Source organism: Crassostrea angulata, chromosome 4 (genome assembly GCF_025612915.1).
Source record: "Crassostrea angulata isolate pt1a10 chromosome 4, ASM2561291v2, whole genome shotgun sequence".
Lineage (NCBI taxonomy): Eukaryota > Metazoa > Mollusca > Bivalvia > Ostreida > Ostreidae > Magallana > Magallana angulata.
Genome location: NC_069114.1, coordinates 48,564,530 through 48,582,311, shown reverse-complemented (window position 1 = coordinate 48,582,311; position 17,782 = coordinate 48,564,530). Strand labels below are relative to the sequence as shown.

Sequence of the window (17,782 nt, the reverse complement as noted above, 5' to 3'; positions counted from 1 at the left end):
CCCTCTTCCTCTACTAAATGCTAGCTTTAGAACTGCATAGTTCACGTCACTGGCAGCTATTTTTCTATCCATACACTTCGTGATTCTCTTCATTGACAAATGTTCATGTGAAAAAGTTGCACTTAGCAAATAGAATGATGCCTTCTAACTATTCTGTGAATCAAAATTGACTGATCAAGTCTTTGAAGGGATATGACATCTTGTAAAGCATCATGAGCAGCATAGTTACAATGTTAGAAGATGAAACTAAAGTCTGTTGGGTATAGGATGGCAACCTTGGGAATTGTGACCTCAACAAAAGCTTTGTATCAACAAATCCTGCAACATGTTTTTTAAAAGCATCCATTTTTCCAACTGCTTACATGGTGTTGACTAAAACATGACTGTCTTAAGACTTGATGCTATGCCCAGTAAGACTTGATGCATCCAGTAAGGATGGCTCAATTTCCTTGTCAATGAAGTCAACGAAGTACTCTAAAGCAGAGGAAATTTGCTGGATTGAACAGGTTTGCTTCTGCGGAACATTGACCACCTTTCACAGTTATGACTGTCACTGAATCAGATGCAGAGGAAGAAATTGGAATTTTTTTTGGACAAAACAGTGTCAGTGTTCTTCTCATCATGCTGCAGCTATCTGGATAATGTGGCAATTACCACCTATTAAACAAAAATTAATACATAATAAGCAAAATTATGGTTAACTTGTTAGTTTTCCGCTTTAGACTAGATATGCAGAACAAATTACATTTTAAAGGTTAAATGTCCATGCCATTGTGTAACAAATTAATCATTGTCACATTTAATATTTGTTGTGACTTATATTGTATTAGTGCTGCAAAAAGTATAGTGCATACATACAATGCTTTAATTTCTTAGACTCTGTTGTATATCTTTACTATAAATATATATACAAATGTAGCTCTACATGAAAATAGACAGTCAATTATAATTTAAATGTAAGATTCTCAGAAAAAATATTGACCAGTGATTTATTTTAAACTATTGACTGGCTAGAATATATCTAGAGGATCATCTTAAAAAACCCCTCAATAAATCAATACTGATTTGTAGATAAGCTGTCTCCTTTCATATTTTTTTAACTGCATTTGACTAGACACTATTAAAAATGATAAAACTGAAGAATAACTTTCCAGCTATGATCTTCTGTTTATTAGCAAGGTTTATTTCTATTGTAGACTTCCCGACAATTAAAATAAAATGAAAATAGTTACTATATAAACATTCAAATATTTTGTGTTTCTCATAAAATTGCCATTTCGGTAACCGCATGGGCCGCCATGTACACATGTATCGCCTGCTTGTTGTAATGGTGATGGTTTGATCTATAAGATCATATATATGCGATACTTGAGTTTGAAAAAAAAATTATATGATGGGCATAGTGTAACATAAACGTTGCCATTTTAACTATACTAAGTCTAAAAGCACTGACGACTTTCATTTCTGCTGTAAACTACATGCATCTCGATTTTCTCTACTGGAATTTCCTCTGACTCATTTCGCTCGTTAGTTGCAGTTCTAAAATAATTGTGTTGGCGATTATTTTGTTTGAGTTTTCCCCCTCCTTTCCTCATCTCTCAGTTGTCATTTTCGGAGGACTCGTACTGCTGTTCACATCGCTTTGAAAAAAGCGACCCTTTTATGGAGGGTAATCGTGTTAAAAAATCCAGACATGTAAACTTGTAAATCCGAATATGCAATCGTGTTGATGTGTGAGCCTGAGCATGAATATGTGTAATTCTGATCGTGTAACCTATAAAACTCGGGCATAAACACGTGTAAGATTTGACTCAGTTCCTTCGCATGATGCACATTTTGCAACTTTATTGTTTAACGTTACATTAGTTAATTAAACCTCCAACTTTGCACACTTTCAATCCGTAGTTTCTGCATTTGTAACTTCAGGCTCGGCAATAGCACATCTGACATGATACAAATTGACAAATGTAAAGTCTACAAGTTTGTCGAATTTTGACATGACCTTATATGGAAATAGTGACGTCACTGATAGAAAAAGGCTAGCTGCAGGTAAAGGCATGCCGTAATCGCCGGGACGGAATAAATGAACAAAAATATTAGGTAAGCCTATAATCATATTATCTCTGGATAACAACATTTCATAGAGTATTATTTTTCGGAAAATTAAATTATGAGATTGGTGTACATTTTATCAAGAGAATGTATAAAAGATGCGAGTAAAGAATTTGATCGGCTTCAGATATCCTCTTAGAACTGAAAAAAATTACATTTAATGACTTTGTTTGAATACACGTGTATAAAGATATATACGCATTTTTATTCATAGGCGTCTGAACCGGGAGGGGGGGGGGGGGGGCTAGGGGGGGACTCAGCCCCCCCCCCCCCCCCCCACTTTTTTGCCAAGTTAGACCTTACCATTAGGAACATAGCAACAGGTAGGATTCAACCCCCTACTTTTTCCTCGCAACAAACGCCACTGTTATTAGAGTACATGCAACAAATTGTTAAAGTATAGGCCTCGGCTGAATTAAGAAAATATCTCTAAATGTATCCTTATCGCTACCACAAAGTTGTGACAAGACCCCCCCCCCCCCCCCCCCCCCCCCCCACGCGAAAAATTACACGGGGTCCGTCAGCTGAGTTGCAAAGTTATCGATAAGAAAAACAAACTATTTAAAGACATTGGTTTTGAGATTGTGATTACCCGGTAATATGAGACATAAGAAGCGACACCCTCATTAAAAAAAATGAATAAAAATTCCAAAGATAAGGTTAATTATATTATAACTGTCGTGAAATTGAATGTGTATAAATTATCTTAAGAAATGTTTCTTTGCATTGTCGGCAATATATAGGAAAAAAAGCCTATCATGCAGGTACGGTAAAAATTGACATTTTTTAAAAATTATTTTAAGCAATTATTACGGGGTTGAGTATGATGTCCTGAATGTCGGTTCAATACAGACTCACTTTGTGAAGTTGGCTGAGGTCTGTAGCTCCCTGTCTAAAAATACAGATGGACGATCTTTGAGCTACAGTGCCCCCCATAGTAAAACTTCAATTTACGGCGCACAAAAAATATGCGCTAGTTTTTAAAATCATTATTGAAGATTGTGTTATTATTTATCTTTCACTTACACAACAAAAAAAAGTATAAATACATGTAAAGTAACATAAATTTTTCCGCGAAAAATTACCAAATCCTTGCAGGTCGTTTATTCTAACTAATTCAGAAAAATAACAAGAGTAAAAATGGGGTACTCTATATGCAATGTTTTTGCCCAAAAATGACTAAGTTCAACAGCTGATATTTTTATAAATTATCAGAAATCAAAATCCTAGCAATTTGCATACTTCTGATATATATGTATAAATGATCTGCAAAAGAACAACTTCCTATCTTGAAAACTGTTCGAGGAGTTATCAGTACAATAAGGGTACCTTTTTGACAGCCACTCGCCCGTCTGCATTTTTTACTATTTCAATAATCGGAAACCCGGTTAAAAATTCACTCTCAAAATTCTTAGAATTCAGAAGCAATGGAGTTACATGGGACCTCACAGCGGTCTTCGAACCCCATGCCGCTCAAAATATATTTACCCCCTTAGGAAATTTCTTGATCCGTCTCATTTCTAGAAAAGAGTACTTATATTCCAGTTTAAATTACATGTCAATTATTTTTAGAGATATAAGATATTAGGCATTTCCTTTTATAATACCATGAGAATTATATTACGGAAATTAGCGCATTCGTTACATCGGCAACGATTTTTTTTCTACGTGAACCTCTTCCTGTTTGGTCCAGTTTCAATCATACCTCAATTTTTTTCCTAAAAATAATACCGGTGTTTTCGATAGAAAAGGTGTCGTTCATTAAAAGCTTATTGCAACAGTTTAGCTGAATATTATGTTTATTTTTCGTTCATTCCGGTCCGGCGGTTACGGCATGCCTTTTCCCGCAGCAAGGCAGTTGCCATATAAGGTCATGTCAAAATTCGACAAACTTGTAGACTTTACATTTGTCAATTTGTATCATGTCAGATGTGGCATGTGCTATTGCCGAGCCTGAAGTTACAAACGCAGAAACTACGGATTGAAAGTGTGCAAAGTTGAAGATTTAATTAACTAAATATAATGTAAACAATAAAGTTGCAAAATGTGCAGACATTTAAACTTGTAAATCCGAATATGCAATCGTGTTGATGTGTGAGCCTGAGCATGAATATGTGTAATTCTGATCGTGTAACCTATAAAACTCGGGCATAAACACGTGTAAGATTTGACTTAGTTCCTCCGCATGATGCAAATTTTGCAACTTTCTCCTTTCGGATTTCCCTCTCCACATTGTTGTTCGCGCCGACTATGGTATGTCGTAAATGACATAATTTTACCTATTCCTTTGTCACTTATGCATTTAATAAGGGTTTATTGTGTAAAATATGATTCATTTTATTTATTTTAGAAGTTTTGTTGAAAATTGTAACAGTTTGAATTTTACGACATGTTCATATATGGAGACCCACTTGGGGTGAAAATTGATGACAAGAATACACCCTTAAGTTGCATTAATGGCAAGACTCTCAACGTTAATGATATAATTATAATTATCATTAACGAACTACATAACCGTCCACTTTCAAATTTCAAAGTCATTTCATTTAAGGTTAAATTCACGTCCATTTATGATATAAGAAAAGAACGTCAAAACTTACTGGTAAATAAATTAGAGGATACATTCAATTAATGTTAATTCAAGAATCATTTAGATTATATTTTTTTTTATCAGATAACTTTTATTGAAATAAACTTAAAATTTTGATTAACGAATATTACTGCAACGCAACAGAACAATTTCATAAAATCATTACTATTTCCACATTAAACGTTCTTTCAATTATTATGTTTAAAAAGCTGTTATTGTTCATAATTGGACACCATAAAAATTATGTCATTGAATTAATCGACCTTAGGCTTTTCTCTAAAAAATACATATTTATAAAGAAAATAATTTCCACTTTCTAAGAGAGAGAGAGAGAGAGAGAGAGAGAGAGAGAGAGAGAGAGAGAGAGAGAGAGAGAGTTTAATGAAGTATTATCCAGGAAGAACACATAATATAGCATGCGCAAAAACATCTACATATATCTAGATAACGACCCCCCCCCCCTCCCCCGACTATGGATCAGGTTTGCTTGAATCTGGCTATCCGAGAAGAGGAGCACCTGCGTTATCAAACTCGGCTGCTTGATCATAACTATAACTTGTATATTTACAATGTAATCACACATTTCTGATATTTGATATCTATTGCGTTCTTCTCCTTTCATTGACATTTAATGGACATGTTGACGTCTGCTACATTTGAATACATTTTAAAATAACTATCACTTGATTAGGAAAAGTCATTTGATACATGTAATGTCTCTTTTTACATGATGTAATGTAAGACATGTCGTAAATTTATCCATATTGGATATGAGTGTCTTCTTCCGTTTGTAAACTATTAAATTTTGTGACTGTAAATGCATCTAAGCCTTATGAATCGAAATTGGGCTGTTCGACAGGCCTTGACGATCACAAGAGTACCATAGTCAATACACAGGGACCTACGTACATGTATGTGCATTTGATTAAACATTCTTCGAAAGTCTTAACTGGGATTAAACTTAAGCCCGTGGGTCTTACAAAAAACTTAAATATGGTAATGCCCCCCCCCCTACCTGAAATCTTATCATAATAAAGTTTGGGCTGATATCAATAATTTTGGGGAAGAACTTTGATATAATAAGAGTCCTCGCCTAGATTTTGAAAGAGTAAAAGACTATACTAATAGAAAATAATTTTCCCGTTTTTTCTTCACTAACTGGTTCGATATGTTTTCATTAATGGGATATTTTGTAAAGAGCGTTGTGCTTTTTCTAAAAACGCTCCTTGTTAACAGGTGAACAAAAGATGTCTTGTAAATTGTATCTAATACCCACTTCCACTTATAACCCCAGCGACCAGACACAAATTATTCCCACGAGGCATTGAATAAAGAGAAAATTGGTAGAATGCCTTATTTCCTTACTTAATTATGTCAGCATAATTAAAGAAGAAAAATTATCCCCTACCAAAGAGGACCGAAAATTTACAATTTTTGTTGAGGGCTTTCTGGTCTTTTTAAGCATGCAGCCACCCTTTTCAGTATAAACAAAAGTAGAGAAAAATATGTTTTAATATTATTCACATGACTATTTTGGCCCCGCTCTGGAATCAAAACACCTATCCCGGAGGACTTAAATTTACAATTTTGGTATAAGGTCTTTTTGTCCTTCTAAGTATGCAGCTACATGTACTTTCTTTTCAACTGCAATAAAGGTAAAGAGAAAGATTGTTTTTGCATGACTAATTTGAACCTACCCAAGAGTAAAAACCCCTACAATGGGTGACTTGAATTTTACAATTTTGGTAAAGAGCCCTATGAACTTTCTAAACAAGCAGACAGTTCCTATTCAGTGACATAAAAGGCAAGATAAGATTTTTAAAACTTAAATACAATAGCATTATATGACTATTTAAGCCCCATCCTGTAATCAAAACTTATTTAACTATTGTTATTATCAAAGTTTAATTATAGTGAACATTTTGAGCAAATATTTAGGAAACGATGTCAGTAACAATTGAGAAGTATTTTTTAAAATGTGGAAAGTACAAAAATTATGAATTGGGTCGAAACTTTTACAATTTTGCGTACAGTGATAGTAAATTTTAAAAAAAGTAAAAATTCACAAATATTGCGCGTATGTTTTAATAGCAACGCACCATGAAATTGAAAAACAAGATAAATAACAATTATTATAAAACAAACTCATTAAATTAGTTTTTGAAAGTGAAAGCTAAATCTCCAATCGAAAATATATGAAATATAAACATGAAAATGTTTTTTTTAATATCATCAGTTAAATTCCGTTGCATTCCAAGCAAATTCATCGTTAATAAAATTAATCAACGACAATTAATCTTTTTCAAAAAATGAAAATTACATCCCCAAATTTTAAAGGAATGTCAATAAAATAAAAAATAAAATTTGATAAATGAACGAATAAATTCAACAATGAATGTAATTAGGTATTCAATAAAATTAATGAACAAAACTACAGTAGAAATAGATCTTACAGAACATTTTGGTAATAAGCATGCATGAAATACTCTTTCTGTTGGTTAATTTTCGACTATGCCTCATTCTCAATGAATTTGATGTCTGTCTACTTTAAGTATTTGATTTTCTTTACATTGCTTTCGCGAGACTCGCACACAAACAAATTGTCATTATTGTCCACACATACACCCCAAGGACCATCGAGATCAAAGGTATCAATATAACGGAGGAACTGACCATTCTGATCCAGAATGTGGATACAACAGTTGTCACAATCTGTTGTCAGAATACGACTTTCACTGTCTGTTGTTATACCATAGGGTCGAAATGGTTGGACCTTGGTAACAGAAGAATATCCGGTGTATCTCCATCTAAGTTTTCCGTCCTGATTTACCACAACTACTGCGTTGGCTCCCCAGTCAGCTAAACAAATGTCATGGTTTCTGTTCTCGGTAATGTATTTAATTTTCGCATTTGCCGAGTACAGCGGCTTACATTCATCATCAAATTGAAATGATTGTTTTTCTGTATACCCTGAATAATGGACAACTTTGGACTGTGATTTATCATTACTGTACATGGACACTAGGAGATCACTAGTAGAAATGACACACAGATTTACAGGCGTCCATCCCCGTAATGTGATAAGCACTTTTATCTCTCCATTTTTTACTTTATTCACTGTCCTTGTTTGCCAGTCTAAGTATATTATATGTCCATTACTGTCTACAGCTATATCATTAGGCATCTCTCCTGATTCTGTGTTGACTTTCCGGAGAAGTGAACCTTTAATGCTGAAACAGTTGATTTTATCGTTCCATCCACTCGTCCATACCCTGTCTTCATTCAGACAGGTAACACTGCGTGGAATGCTATACTCAGTTTGAATTGTGGTAACAAGCTCCGGTTTATCCAGTAGTTCTCTGAATGAAGTGTTGGGTGGCTTAAGTGACAAGGCATATTCTTCTGTAGCAGTAGATAAAGGGATTATTTGTCCAAATAAACCAAAGAGTTGATCACAGTCTATTTGTTTTGGAATGAATGTTGGCATTTTAACCATAATTTTGGGTGGAAGCTTGCTAAAATTTCTGATCTTGGAGCTATATCTAATGGTCGGGTTCACTTCATTGGAATTTGCAATTTCTTTAAGAGCTAGCAATGATTGCTCCATAAGAGACTGTATCTGTTTGATTTCATCCAAATGTTTTTGTAAAATTTTTCTGTGTTTCGCTTTTATCTCGTTTATTTCAGTTTTCATTTCGATGATAACGGTTTCTATTTCGCTGTGCCAAAGCTCTCCTTGTTTGGACATCGCTGTTATAAGTTTGTCATATCCTTCATCTAAGTTGGCGAGCTGATTTTCCAAGTCCAGTGCAGTTTCATTATACGTAGTGGAAATATGATTTTCTAACTCTTTTGTGTCTCTTTTAATAATTTCTTTCTTTGTCTTGTAAACTTCCCTAACGTCTACAAAATCATGACCCTTGTGTTTTTTTGATATAGCACAGGAGGAACAAACAACAATGTTGTTACAATCTTTGCACTGAAATTTGCAAGTCTTTTGCGGATGTATCTCACATTTTGGATAAATCAATGTTGATCTTCGATTTTTGAAAGGGACTATTTTATGTTTGTCATAGTCATCTGAGATGTGCTCTCCTATACATAGCTTACAGAGGTTGACATGGCAAAAGTCACAGTAGCTTTGTACTATGGCAGTCTCACAAAGGTCACATCGGCAAACATCTTGGATTACAGAGCGAGGATCCATGGTCGTTCTATAAAAATAGAGACTTATTTAGGTTGATAAAAATTGTGTTTAATTAAGAAAACATTTTTCATCCTTAAACATGTATTATACATTAAAGGATACATTTTTGAAGATAAGAATATTTTTTAAAAACAGCAACACTGTAAAGAATTATTGAACAATTTGTAAAAACTGATGTACTACCGTGTTATTTATAATAAATCTGCATTAATTCAAGTTGACTAAAAGGTAATTCGCTGTCGAGAATACATTTCTCATTACATATTAAAGTACATTTAATATGATTTGTTTCAAAAGTATCAAAATTCAAAGTGAAAGTACCTGAATTTCTAATGCACTCAATACATATGATAAAATTACATAAATGAACAGCTTAAGTGTTGGTTTACTAAATATGAGTAGTAAAAACGGAATACAAACCTTATTAACAATAAGTCATAATATTTCAACTGCGTGACCTTAACGTGACCGTCCTCTGAATGTAAACATCTGAAATTTTTTAGAGTTACTTCCCGTTCATCGCTGTCAAAGTTAGTTAGGCAGTTCAACTTTCTGGACCTTTCCGACCGAAGCTTTGTCAGAAATAATAAAAAAGATGCGGTTGCGAAGCAAGTTTGATTTTGTTTTATTAATATTTTTGGGTGAGGCGTATAGGGTTTGTATCAACCTCTAATGATAAAATGCCGCTTAATAATACAAATGTCATTAAGCGTTACAATTGCAACCCCATAATGCTATAAATTCTTGCATTAACAGTTGACAATATCAACCACTAATGATAAATCGCCGCCTAATGATACAATTTTTTCATTAAGCGTCGCGAATGCAAAGCAGACCTAACGCTTAATGAAACGTGTATATGCGTCCTATTTTGACTTAAACTAAGATCTTTAGTAAAGATATATTGAACATAACTTCATTTAAAACAATTAGAATTATACATGAATGTCATTAAAATGCGTTATAGTCTGATTGAAATATTTTATATTGAAAATTATATGCACAGTGATTCCTTAAAACAATAATTTAAGTAGTAGAACATCTTTACGTAGAGATAGGTTAAAGCATTTTTTTTTATTTTATGAACCCAGGTTTTCAAAATAGCATTTTTTTTTTTATCCCTAAGAGAATGTTTACAGATGTAATTATTTTATACCCGTTAAATGATAGCATCAGTGATATATTTAAACCCAATATGTATGTTTTAAACCTCTTAATCTAAAAAAATGCTGGGAAAAGTTACGAAAAAGCGATCAATGCTACGGAATAACAAATTTGCTTTGATTTCCAAAATTACATTAGAAATGAGTGTCATTCTCAGAAGTACAATATTGCCCCCAAGCCTTTCAATTTGAAAGGATTTTATTTCTAAGATATACACCCTTCTCTCCGGTACTTTCTGTAAATTGCAGTAAAGATTATAATATTGTAAAGACTGTTTCACAAATAATAAAAAAAAATATACTAAAAAACTTAAATCTATAAGGGGGTCATTATTCTACAGGGGTCACTTTTCTTCATGAAGAGTGTGCTCATTTTTATCAAAATGGCACTTATTCGCTATGAACAATTCATTTATTTATGCTTAAAGCGAATTATAAGAGAGAGAGAGAGAGAGAGAGAGAGAGAGAGAGCGAGAGAGAGAGTTCAGCTTGAAAAACCAATGTAAACTAAAACATGGCATGCGCCTTGAAATGAGAGCTCTTTTTAATTTCGCTTATAACTCTACGAATGACGCTCAAATTTTAGTTTTATCACTAGCAATCTTTTCTAAAGCATTGGAATCAATAATTTTTTTTAATTTTAAAGGAGAATGTCAGTAGCCAGTATTTGCATGCTACAATATTATTTGATAAATGCTTGATGATGAACGTCAACATCCAGTGCTTTCTGGTCGCAATTGTTATATATAGTAGGTTTGTATAATAGAATATTCTGGAGTGGTCAGTTATTCTTTCTAGAATATTCTTGACTGTCCAGGTAATTCGTGTGACTTCTTTTACATATAATTTCTAAAATTTGCTAGATTTATATTTAAGTATAAATAACCTGTAAACAGTGCTCATAAGGAATAGTCTCATTGGACTTTTGTTCGAAGACATTAAACTAATAGCAATTATCAACTTACTCATCTTCGCTAGCCAAGAGTTTTCGGTCCACTTTGCTCCCATTTACGGGGAGCAAAGTGAACCGAAAACCCTTGGCTAGCGAAGATGCTACTTACTGGGACATTGCGATTTGATCCATTCGGCAGATTGTAACGGTCACTCTTTAGTTAGGATTCTTAGAGTAAGTGTATTTTTGTATTTATATATAAATTACTGTAAATAAATTAAGTTTAAACTTTGTGATTGATTTTTGCTAGAATCAAGGGTTATTCTGACCCATAACACAGTATAATTAAAAATGTATACAAATGAATATCTAACTAAGACAAAAATTTCAATTTGTAGATAATTATTTTAGCCATAAATTGACCTTATCCAATGCCAACGCATTTTAATGACATGCATGTATCATTGTAATTGTTTTAAAAGAAGTTATGTTCAATATCTCTTTACAAAAGATTTTAGTTTAAGTCAAAAGAGGACGCATATACACGTGGATGTAGTCATGTACAGTACCATCATAATGCATTACAAGCTTATCTTTTAAAACGATTGGTGAGCTAGTGCCGTAGCCATCCTAAAACACAGAAGCAGAGTTCTAAAATATTGGTTTAAATTTCTGAATCGATTAATTAACAATAAGAAGGCAAAGTGGTGTACTGGAATTGTGCTGGAGTGGGGTCTCAATTTAGAATTGTGAATCTAGAGTGGGCTTCACATTGGCAATGACATAGCTCATTGACTGTGCCTTAATCATTATGTTTCAATTTCGAGGTGAAAATTTTCAAGAACCATTGGTACTGTTGTGATACTGATACAATCGTATCTTCTCGGGCCTTTCCGGCAAGCTCGGGAAACATATCCGAGGTTGTTTTCCGAGTTTGAAGGTAGTTAAGATAAAGCTAGCTATTTATTATAATATTTAAAATAACTTTGCATTTTAAGACCTAAGCTACTGTTACTTTTTGACATTTTCAATAAAACACAAAACATCATGTGAAGATGATAAAACAGAATTCAAATGGTACAGTTTATATACAGTAGTACAGTATTCCCAGAATACCCTACTATGGAGTCGAGCATGCATATTCCAGTGAAAAAGACTAACGTAGTTGCTAGCGCTCGAGAGCGCTAGCAATAATTAGGTGGGGTGGAGTTCTATAAATGATGATCGAGTTATAAAGGCGTTTATAGCGTTTACTTAACTTTTATTATAACCACCATAGACATTTAAGACATTCACAAAAAGTCGTACGTTCATTGCAGACGTAGCTTTTTGCTTGTTCCATAAAGCGTTTGGTCTGCTATGCATTTGCTACGCTTAATGATAAAATTGTATCATTAGGCGGTGATTTATCATTAGTGGTTGATATTGTCAACTGATAATGCAAGAATTTATAGCATTACGGGTTGCAGTTGCAACGCTTAATGAAATGTGTATCATTAAGCGGCGTTTTATTATTAGAGGTTGATACAAGGGTTGACGTTTCTATTTTCAATTCTTATTCATTGTGCTTATTGTTTTTAAACTAAAAGATTTCTTTCAATTGAAGGAATATCAATTATTTTTTTTTTATTCAAATTTTGATACTGATACAATTAAATAGGAAGACGCATGGCTTAATATCAAAAAGGCAAAAGAAAATTCATTTTTTAAGTCTATCAAAAGAATATACAGGTTGTAATCATACATAATCAAATAATTCAATAATTAAAACAGTGAATTATAATGCATACTTTTGAAGTTTTTTTCTTAAAAATAAAATATTTTTTTGTTAGCTCTCTTGAGCTGAAAGCTCAAGTGAGCTTTTCTAATCAAAATGTGTCCGTTGTCTGTTGTCGTTGTTGTAAACTTTTCACATTTTCATCTTCTTCTCCAGAACCACTGGGCAAATTTCAACTAAGCTTGGCACAAAGCATCACGTGGTGAAGGGAATTCAAGTTTATTCACACAGAGGGCCACATCCTCTTTGAAGGGGGGATAATTTAAAATTATTGGAATTTTTTTGGTATTTTTCAAAAATAATCTTTTTAAAAATTATAAGGCCTGATAATCTGTAAATTGTATGGAAGCATTCTCAGGTAGTGTAGATGCGGGGGGGGGGGGGGGTGGTCAAGTTTTACATGGGAATATATATAGAGAAAATCTTTAATAAATATCTTCTCAAAACTATTTGGCCAGAAAAGCTTAAACTAGTGTGGAAGCATCCTTTAACAGAGTAGATTTAAATTTGTTCGAATCCCAGGGGTAGGTTGGGGTCACAATGGTGGATGACTTTTTACATTGGAATATATAATCTTTTCAAAATCCTCTTCTCCAAATCTTTTAGGGCAGAAAAGCTGAAATTAAAGTGGGAGCATTCTCATATAGTATAGAATCAAGTTTTTTTTTAAATCATGGTCCCCAGAAGAAGGATGGGTCACAATGTGGGAGGGGGGTAACTTTTTTTTTACATAGGAATATATAGAGAAAAATCTTTAAAAATATTCCGGGAAAGTTTTCAGTCCAAAAAGCAATTACTTGTGTTAAAACACAGGTTTTGCAGAATAAAGTTTGATCAGACCATGATTCCCTAGAGAAAAGTGGGGCCACATAGTAGGGGGGGGGGGTGTTTTATATAGGATCAGAGAAAATTCTTCTAACAGATACAACAACAAAAGGGGCTTGGTATTTACCATACAAATATGTCTATAAAAATTGAAGATTTTTAAAGTTGTTTTTAGCTAAATCTACTGTACTTAGTTGTCAAGATATTTTGATTTTGATAATGTAATGCTAATTTGATCAGAGTTAAGGCTATTTTCGCTCAGGTGAGCGATGTGGCCCCTGGGCCTCTTGTTGTTATTTTACAAAAATGTACATAAATTATAATTATATCATCTTACAAATTCAGTTTTAAGAATCCAAACAATGCATTCTACCCTAACAGATGACAAAAATTTTATGCATTGATTTTTTTATGTTAAATAGTTTTGGGGAACGAATAAATTTCCTAAGCCCCAACGGAGACATAGTGTATTCATAAACGCAATTACAATCCTGCATTTAATTTGCTTCAACTGGTAAATGCATTAAAACACCCTAAAAAAATTTCACACTTCACATTGAATCACAGAAGTTAAACATGGGGAGTCAATAATTTTGTATCCTAACAGAAAATTAGTTTTTTGATTTGTTTTCAAAACTATAAAGCTATTATAAAGCGAATATTTTTCAAATTGGAAAAACCCGCTGGACACTTAGTAAACAAGCTTAATGCCGCTGAAAGGGGTGACCGGCTGATACCATATTTGATTTTTTTCTTCAAATTCTATCAATGGTACATAATGTAATAAAGAAAATTAGAATAAAATGTACAAATTCAAAGCCGTGTTTAAGAATGACCCACCAAAGCATATTTAACGTCATTCGTGCTAATACTTGACAAAAAGACTAGTTTGTCAATTAATTTACCGTTTTTATATGAGCATTTAATTTTGAAATAGCAATGCTATCATTCAACACTTAGAAAAATTTAAAAAATATATAAAGAAAAGATAAATATATCAACTAGGTATTTTTATCGCTTAAGGGTTTATTTCATTATTTTTTTTTTACAAATCACATGTGATTTGACAGATGTTTGAGATATATTCAGATAGCAAATCACGCCTTACAAAGTAAATTCAAAACCATGTGAAGAAAAATTCCAAGGAATTAAACCAAAATCTTTGAGTTTGCGGGTATAAATTGAAGCACCTGTAAAATCAACACAAATCTACATCCTGTCTTGAACTGAATAATACTTAAAGGGTCACGTCAAATTGTTTTACTGAACATTTTCTTAAAAGGTGTGACGATACTATAAATAATACTTTTTGTCTCTATCAATCTATATTCACATTCTTTTTTTTTTTTTAAATTCTTTGTATGTATATCTACTGTCATCGTTTCAACCACTATGATGTATTTATTGACCTTCGGTATTTTGTGTTTAATATATTTAGAAATAAGTTTTGTTTTCACTACTTATGTAGATAAGGGGGTTCAAAGTTTCCAGATTTTGTTCCCAATCCTTTTGTGTTCACCATCAAACAATAAAAAAAATGTTTAAGTGATATACATGTTTTTCTTTATGCGTATAAATCTGCACGAGAAACAAATTGACGCTAGTGTCAGAATGACGACAATCTCATTAGTTTTTTAAAAAAAACCAAATAAAGATTTCTAAGATATGTGGATTGAAATTATTAGAAATTATAGAGTCATTGCATTGTATCATTGATTACCTAACAAACATATAAACAAAGTGGTATCAGGCTAAAACCTTTAAATCTATAGACATAGAAACATACATGTTTAAGTTATTTTTTTCGTGCAAGATGTAGCAAAAAAAAATTGTGTCCTATGAACTCGGAAAGAATTACTGTTGGATCTTTACAAAGGTGTTCTACAAAAAAGTATATTTCTTCCATCGTGATAGTTTCTGTAATCAAAGTACTGAAGTACTTTTGGGAGTTGATTTTATGGATTATCATTAATTTTAAAATCAACTTATCTTGCATTGCAATTAGTTTCTGGTCTGTATTTGAATTACGCACTTTTTAATTATATGAATTTTAGACTTTTCCGACAAGAATTTCGAGAAACCCCATATGAATCATGTTGTGTAATATTTAAAGATAGATTTCAAACTATGTATAAATAATCGAAGCAATTCTAAATATTGTATGGATCCAAGCACTTTGATATCGAACTCTAATCTCGTTCAACCAGACGCTCGGCTGCCTCCGTTAATCTCCGACAAGCAAGAAAGCCTTTCTGCTTGTCGGAGATTTACGGAGACAGCCGAGCGTTTGGTTGAACGAGGCTCTATTAAACTCTGGCGTAGGAATACATGAGACTATATAAATATCTTAGTTGTTCGTATTATATAAAATCTGACTATTTTCAAAGTGTTTTGTGATAAGTTTCCTTGAAAAACAATGCTTCAGCATACATTACTTTGAATTTTTCTATTATTTTCATGAACTAGGTCTTGTCAGCGGTGATGATTTGTGCTTAGGTCCAAACACTGTTTCACTTTCGATTTGCCAAAGTAACTGCATAGGAGAGTTGATTAAAATCAACTCCCAAAAACGGACTCTATCACATCCCTCAAAGTGAAGGTTACAGTATATTTCACACAGATAACGACTGTGAATAAAAACTACCACTTTGATGAAAAACCGAATAAGTGTGTACATGAAATGGGAGTGTGCATTGTATCTCATAAGAACAAATTGCATTGTCCTGACTGGCTTATAATGATGAAATGAATACAATATCGAGAAATATTATACCGGAAAAATATACGTGAATTCCTAAAAAGATGTTAATATCGGTGGTTTATTAAAAGTCTAGATTATGTAAATTAATGTAATATCGTTAAAAATAGCATATAATGTGTTAATCATAAGTTTCCTCTTATGCAGTTTTCTATTTCTGATAGTATAAAGGAAATACTAGTACTTGATTTTAATTTTTATTTGTCTTTTACTAACAGGTTCATAGTAAGTTCTGTTTAATCAATGCGGAGAGCAAAATTTCATATTTTTCTCTCAAAATATATCTAATTAGAGAATATGGTAACAACATATCTTTTATTGAAATCAGCAATTTTTGAACATGATGAAAGATTATGCCAGACCAAAACTTTATTATTTGCCGCTTTAATCTAGTTTAAAACTCTTTTTGGGAGTTGATTTATTCAACTCTCCTAGGCAGTTACTCAGACAAACCGAAAGAGAAACAGAGAAGAAGCACAAACCATTGCTGCTGTTAAGACTTAGTTTTTGAAAATAATTGATAAATTCGATGTAATTTATGCTAAAGCATTGTTTTTCAAGGAAACTTATTTGTAAATACCTTGAAAATAGTCAGATTTTAAATGGTACGAACAATTAAATATTTTTGTAGTCGTATGTATTCCTACGCCAGAGTTCATTATAGTCTCGTTAAACTCGACGCTGGGCTGTCTCCGTAAATCCTTGTCGGTGTCAGCCGTGCGTTTGGTTGAACGAAACTAGAGTTCAATATTGCTTGGATCCATACAATTTTCGAGAAATATTTCTATCACTGATACATAGTTTGATTGAATTAATTTTATCTTTAAATATTATTTAACATGATTCATATGAGGTTTTTTCAACATTCTTGTCAAAAAAGGTCCAAAAATTCATATTATAAAAATGTGCGTAATTCAAATTAGAAACTACATGTACTTGTCATGCAAAATAACATATCATTGATTGTAAAATAAATAAACATCGACAAAATCAACTCCCGTCAGATCTTCAGTACTTTGATTTTAAATATCAGGACCAGCGACAAATGATAGGGAAGATTTATTGAAGTAAAGTTATTTGATAGTTAATGTAGCTGTGTAGCAACCTCTAATGATACAGTATCCACTAATGATTTACAGTTGCATTAGTGGTACGACTTCTGACCGTTAATGATATATTTTTATCATTAACGAACTACCTAGCCGTCCAATAATGATACAATTTCAAAATTTTATCATTAAATGTCAAACTTTACGTCCACTAATTATATAAGAAAAGAACGCAAAGTAAATACATCGTTGACCTTTAACAGGTTGGGCACAATTACCCCTTTGAGAATTGATTACCTAGATTATTTAGTCTCACCGTTATATAAAGGGGCATGGTTACGATTTTGGCCGAAAATTATTGTTTCAATTTCAATGTTTACAATGCTTTAGAAAAGCATTTTAAATAGGC

The 17,782-nt window shown here is 32.7% G+C and overlaps 1 pseudogene; it reads right to left on the bottom strand.

The window, feature by feature from the left end:
- Positions 1-5,901: 5,901 nt before the first annotated feature.
- On the bottom strand, positions 5,902-9,615 carry LOC128180107 (uncharacterized; annotated as a pseudogene).
- Positions 9,616-17,782: the final 8,167 nt, after the last annotated feature.